Source organism: Elephantulus edwardii, unplaced genomic scaffold (genome assembly GCF_000299155.1).
Source record: "Elephantulus edwardii isolate Elephantulus edwardi_28Jun2011 unplaced genomic scaffold, EleEdw1.0 scaffold00102, whole genome shotgun sequence".
Classification (NCBI taxonomy): domain Eukaryota; kingdom Metazoa; phylum Chordata; class Mammalia; order Macroscelidea; family Macroscelididae; genus Elephantulus; species Elephantulus edwardii.
Window position 1 is genome coordinate 6,286,231 of NW_006399852.1, and position 6,545 is coordinate 6,292,775.

Here is a 6,545-nt window from a genome sequence, read left to right on the forward strand (position 1 = left end):
CTAGGTTTATAGGGTGACACAATTCAACTGAAGAAAATACAAACGTGTTTTTGGTGCTTACACTTCAGTTGAAGGGAGATATGCATTGGTTCTTTTATATGAAACTAAATATAACCATTATTTTTGTAGCTCTTTACATATTATGAAGAGCTTTCCTATACTTTCACATGTTTCATTTTCTCACTAGTCCTGTGAAGTTGATGTGATTAATGTCATTCCTATTTTACAGAAAAAGTAATGTCAGAAACATACATAATATTGAGAAACATACACTTAAACACTGGAGTCACTGTTCCCCCACCTCATGCTCTTATACTAGAATCACAGGTCACACAGATTAAGAGGGCCCGTCATTGTAATTTGATAATAAGATGATTTAAGCATTTTTGTTTTGCTTTGTTTTCTGATTTTCCTTTCTAAACTATAATTTTAGGGGAAACTGTTTGAGATGTTTGAATTTTGTAAGAAAATAAAACCTAACCATTCTTTCCTGTATTAGAGGAAAAACTACTCTTACTTATTTCTGTAAGATCACCAACTAAATAAATATTTTAGTGGAAAATGAAATTTGGGAACTGATTTAATTTCTGAGCCCTAGAACATGTGAGTTTCTTTTGTGTGTCTTAACAAAAGATGTCAAAGTTGCTTATAATAATGACTCCCATATTTTATATATATCTCTTGTTTCTGAAGAAACAAGGAGCTCTGGTGGTACATTGGTTTAAGTGTTCAAATGTTAACCGGAAGGTTGGCAGTCAAACCCACCAGCTGTTCCATGGGAGGTGGATGTGACTGTGCTTCTGTAGCGAGTCACAGCCTTGGACACCCTGTGGGCCGTTTCTGCTCCGTCCTGTGGGGTCGGTGGCAGTCACAGTTTACTCAGCACCTGCGGGCTTTTGATTCGTTAAGACAGTTCTTACGAACGGTTGTTCAAAACAGTTAGAGATCTCCCAGTTTCTTGGCTGCAAAGAAAACATTTGTGTTTTCTTCTGCCACCCTGTAAATGATGAGAACTGTTACATTGCTCGTAAACAATGTAGACTAGCTGCCCCCCGCTGGATTCCCATGGCTCGGAATCCCAGAGGAGGAGACTGCCCATCTTCTCCCCACAAGCTGCTGGTGAGTTGAAATTAGTGGTGAGGCTCGTTGGCCTCTGGGTTAGTAGTGCAGCGCCCTGCGGGCTGCAGCCACTTGTTTTGTTGTTGTGTACCACCGAGTCAGGACAATCAGGATGGACCCATAGCTGACCCTCCAAGGGGTTTCCAGAGGCAGAGACTCACATAGAAGATTGCCCGTCTTCGAACCACCTGCCTTTGAGTTGGCAGCACAGCTCCTTACCATTATGCCACCAGAGCTCCCTCCTAAATAGTTGCTAACGCAGATGCATATTGTGCTAAAGCAACCTGTGACGGATCCTAGGAAAGCTTGAGTAGAGCTGTTTTCTGTTAAGTGACTCCAGGTTTATGCTGTGAATGGAAAGATGACTTACGTGGAATGTAAATTCACATGCCTGACCCCAAGCCCTTCTCTTGAGGCTTTCCTGTAGTTAATTGCAACTAATAACTTTCCTCTTCATATGTGATCAACAAAGATCTGTGTATTTACTTTGGCATTGACCCCCTTTATCACAACAATAGAAAACTAAAAGTGATCATCTAACATATGATTAGTTATAAACACTTAGCAAATAATTCTCAAACTTAACTAATTACCAGGTTATTTAGGGGTGCAGTCTAGCAGTGTAAGATTATCAGCTCATACTACCTTTACAAGTGAAGAAATTGTGTATGCTAAGCCTTCTCCTGCCCTCTTTTACTAATTCTCCCAATAGTTCCTGTGTTTTCATTTCTTAGCATTATTAAACTATAGGACAACCTTTCAGAATTATAAAATTTTATTGATATTAAAAGGACTCCAAGTTTCATTGAATAAAAGATATCTTCCAACTCTTTTAGAATTAAGCTACACAAAACTCCATAAACTTCATTCACAATTTTTAACTTGTATAAAAATATATAAATGAAATGTTATCAAGACAGTACAAGCAATGAATTTCTAAACCTTCTCACTCTAATAATCTAATCTTCATTATTTTTTTTACAAGTAGGATCAGTTCTTGTGTTTTACAGAATTCTGTTTCAGAATCTGCATGTTACTTCTGCCACAGTGAAGTGACATGAATGCATGTCACATGTAAGGGTTGAATATGAGCCCCTTGCAAGCCTGCCTCTGAGTGAGGCTCTGTGAGTAACTGATAACCCCAAAGGAACTCTCATCTCTCAGTCACTGTACAGTGTTGTCTCTGAGTCACATAAAAATAGCATCAGCATAGAACTCAGTCTGAGAACTTGTCATGGACCAAAGTTGCTATTTGCAGTCTTCCTCTGCCTTCAGGCCGCGATCCAAAGTGTGTATGCCTTACATTTAAAGAGTGACGATTCCGCACTACGGCTTGGTTTTGTTTTCCATTGTTCAATTAGTGGCCACTGGAAAGGTTCTGTTAGGTTAAAACCAAATTGTCCTGCCGCAGCTTGTATTGTTTTGCTGCAAAATGGAAATAAAATAAAAATAATCTCCACTATCAGTATAATGATCCTTTGTACAGATGAACTACTGTTAATAAATTGTTCGATAACTTTTTCTTCCTATCATATAACCTTGTCTTCCTGCCTCTTTCCAAAGCGCTTCTTCTTCCAACTCCATTTTCTTTATCTCTCTAGTAACACTGTTTTTTAATTCTGTGTCCCTTGTAGCATTTGTTAGAGGGAAAATGTCCAAGGTTGCATGTTAGTTATACAGAATCTCTCCAGTTCTGTTCTTTGTATGCCATTGCAGTTCTGATTACTAACATGCATCCCTTCCGGTGCCTTAAGGAGCAATCCTTGTGCCCAGATTTCCTCAGAAATTTAGTTTCTTCTCACTTTGTCAATAATTTATTTAAAATACATTTTTTGAGACTACCTAGGTTTTTTCTTTCAAGATCATTTTGCTTCTATTTTAGCTTATATGTATTTTACTACATCTCTAATTTTGGGTCCAAACCTGTAAATCCCCTTGTTCTCCCACTTTTCCATAATCAAATCATTGCATATCTAGTTCTTTTTCCAGACTTTTCTAAAAATTCTCATTAACTAGGATGAGAGTATTATTGCTTGTTGATAATGTTGATTATATTTCTTCCTTTAACCTTCACAGAATGATGTCTTCCTTGGTAAATGTAAATCTGTGTTTTAAAGGAGAATGTATTTTAGTATGTGCTCTTGCTTTATTGTACCAGAATGTTTCTAAAAATTATTAAACTATTAAAGATAAGTGTGGCATGCCTTCATCAATGCTTTTCCCTTTTTAAGCTTCAAATTGATTTCTGTCTATATTCTTTGTTGGTTTTACCATTGTTGGGTGCCATTTAGTCTATTTTAACTCATAGTTACCCAATGTGATACAACAGCATTTTCTACTCTGGTGGCTTAGTGGTCAGGAATTGACCTGCCAGTGCAAAGGTATGTGGTTCAAATCCTCTCGCTGCTCCATGAGAGAAAGCTCAAGAGTCAACCCCCATGCAATTTACTACCTCTGAAAACCTGCTGAAGGGTCAGCTCTGTGTCTGTTCCAACTCGATAGCCAACAACATCAGCCTTTATGGAAACAGATTGTTGGATCTTTCTCCCACATAGCCACTGGGTGGTTTCAAACCGCCAGCCTATAGGTTAGAAGTTAAACTAGGACTCCTTGTTTATATTCTATAGGTGGCCTTTCTTTCCTGCAATCAAGAGCATCGGCCACTGATGTGACATACAGTACAGACATTTTACATCTCTCACTCACGTCTCCTGAACTTTGTAGCAGTAACTCACTTAAGCAAGCATCTCATTTATGCAGTGTTATTTTTTGAGGGGTGGTGCTTTTTATCTGTAATTTTTCTCTATGCATTCTTCCTTAATAAATGGTCCTGTCCTTTACAATACGATGATAAAGAGCTTGTCTGAGTGAGCTTGTCTGTTGTCATCCACTCACCCCTGACTCCCAGCAACCCCAGACATGACAGAACTAAACACCCCCTGCCTGTTCCTGCCTGTGTTAATTGTTGCAGATCAAACATCTCAATCCATGTGGGTTTCATTGTCTGGATTTCAGAAGTACATGGCCTGACTTTCTAAGGGGATGTTTAGACCTAGAAGCAGTGAAACATACAGAAGGTCCTAAGACTGTGTCATTTGCATTTCTATAGTTTGAATTCTAGGGATTGGGTCATCTCTTCTCCTAAGAAAGGCAACTTCACACTAAAACATGAGAGACTAGAATTTTTTATTTTTTTGAATGTTGATTTTTTTGTGTGTGTGTGGCTGTTCGTTTAATGGAAGCGTGTGCAAAATCAATGAATCAATGTCAAAGCCAAAGCACAAGGAAAGCAATAAGAGGCAAGTTCCATAAATGTTTGTGTTAAGATGGTGCTGCTGCTTGATGTTGTCGAGTTGGTGCTGACTCATAGCGTGTGTGTGTGACTAAGTAGAACTGCATCATAAGATTGGCCAAGCTCGAATCTGGGCAAGCAGATTGCCAAGAATTCTCTGTCCCTAGAAGATGATGGGGTGGGTTCAAACCACCAACCCTTTAGTTAGCAACCAAGCATTTACCATAGCACTATCAGGATCCTAGTGCAAGAAAATAAAAGGAGCCTATTATTACAACCCAATCTATTAGTAACATGAGTGTTTAATTTGAAATACATGTAGAGGCTGGTGGTTTACCTCTAGCAAGCCAATTAAATGCTCATTAAATCAACAACAAAAATAAAAGGCATAAAGATAGCGCTGGCCTTTTCCTCCTTCCACCAGGCTTCTCTGAAGTGTGCACAGCCGTCCTAGGATGGCTCCCATGGGTAATTCTTTAGAGAGATGATACCAAAAATAGCCAAAAGCCTTCATAAAATGGAAAGTTACTTATCCACTCACCCTCTTCCCGGTCACTCACAGCTTAGTGTCTTATTCCAGAACAGAAATTAAATTTTGGTGAAATTTGATTTCACTAAATTAAACAGCTGCAACATTTCAAAATTTAGTTAGTATACGACTGGTGTAATCAAGACACTGTGTTACTGGCATAAGAACGGAAATATGGATCAGTGAACCAGAGTACAGAAATAAACCTAGATATCTGGGCTCAGTTGATTTCCAATGATGGTGCCAAGACAATTCAATGAGGAAAGAAAAGTCTTCTAGCAAATAATACAGGGACACCTGGATAACCATATGTGCAAGAATGACACCCTCCTTGCACTGTCCATAAATGATAACCGAAGGAGTCATAGACCCAAATGCAGATGTTTAAGCTATTAAATTCTTAAGGGGGGAAAGAGTCTCTGACCTAAAGTTTCTTCTTGTGTGCCATTGAGTCAGAACCAATTCCTAGCAGACTGTCCAGTGAGTTTCCAAAGGCCGTTAATCTCACTGGAAGAGCTCGCTCACCCTTCTGCGGAGCAGCTGGCAGCTTCTGGATTCGAACCGTGTGTCTTTGAAATTACAGTACAGCTTCTTACCACGGGTTTCTTAGGACACCAACTGCACAACTGCCAAAAGGAAAAATTGTACTACATCAGAATCAAGACCTTGTGTATACACATGAACCATTAAAAAGTAGGAAAGGGAAAGAAAACTGGTTCATACATTTAATAAAGGACTTGTAATTACATAACACACTGTTAGAGCTCAGTACGAAAAAGGCAACCAAGCTGAGAATTGGGCTGTTTGATTAGATAGTGATCAACCAGAGCATGAAAAGATGCTCAGTGCCGTCAGTCATTGGGAAAACAAGATTCACTGTCTGGAGTTGCTTCTGACTCATGGTGACCCTCCGTTCGGATTGGGCTTCCAAGGCTACTCTCATCTAACGAGGAAGAAACCGCCCATGTTTCCCCCATGAAGCAGTTGGTGGATTTGCACAGCCATTATCTTCACGGAACAACACATAACAAAGGCCGCCGGGCTCCTTCATCAGTCATTACCAGCACCAAACAAGGCTTTCGAGCCTCCATCAGTTTCTGAGGCTGTAAATCCTGATGGGAAGAGGCTCGTCGTCTGTCTTTCCTCAGAGCAGCTGGTGAGTTGAAACCATTGACCTTTTAGTTGGCAGTACAGTGTGTCAGACACCAAGAATCTCATAGCCCAGTGATTCCACTCCTAGACATCTGTTGTCTCTGGTACAAGGACCATACTTTGAGAACCACTTGCTATAGGTGTTTGCTACCTTCAGATGCTTGCAGTCCCTGTGTGGTGCACTCACCTGTTCACTTAAGGCCTGGTTAAACTACCTTCAAAAAACGAGTAAATCACTATGCACATCTAAAAACTTCTCCAACAGAGTAAAAAGGAAAGTCACAGATTGTGAAAAAATATTTGGTAATGACATGTCAGATAAGGGACTTATATCTAGAATTTATAAAATACTCGATCATCACAACAAGATCAAGGTAAATAACCCAATTTAAAGATGGGCGCTGGATATGAACAGACACTTCACCAAAGATGACGTTCAGATGGCCAACAGAC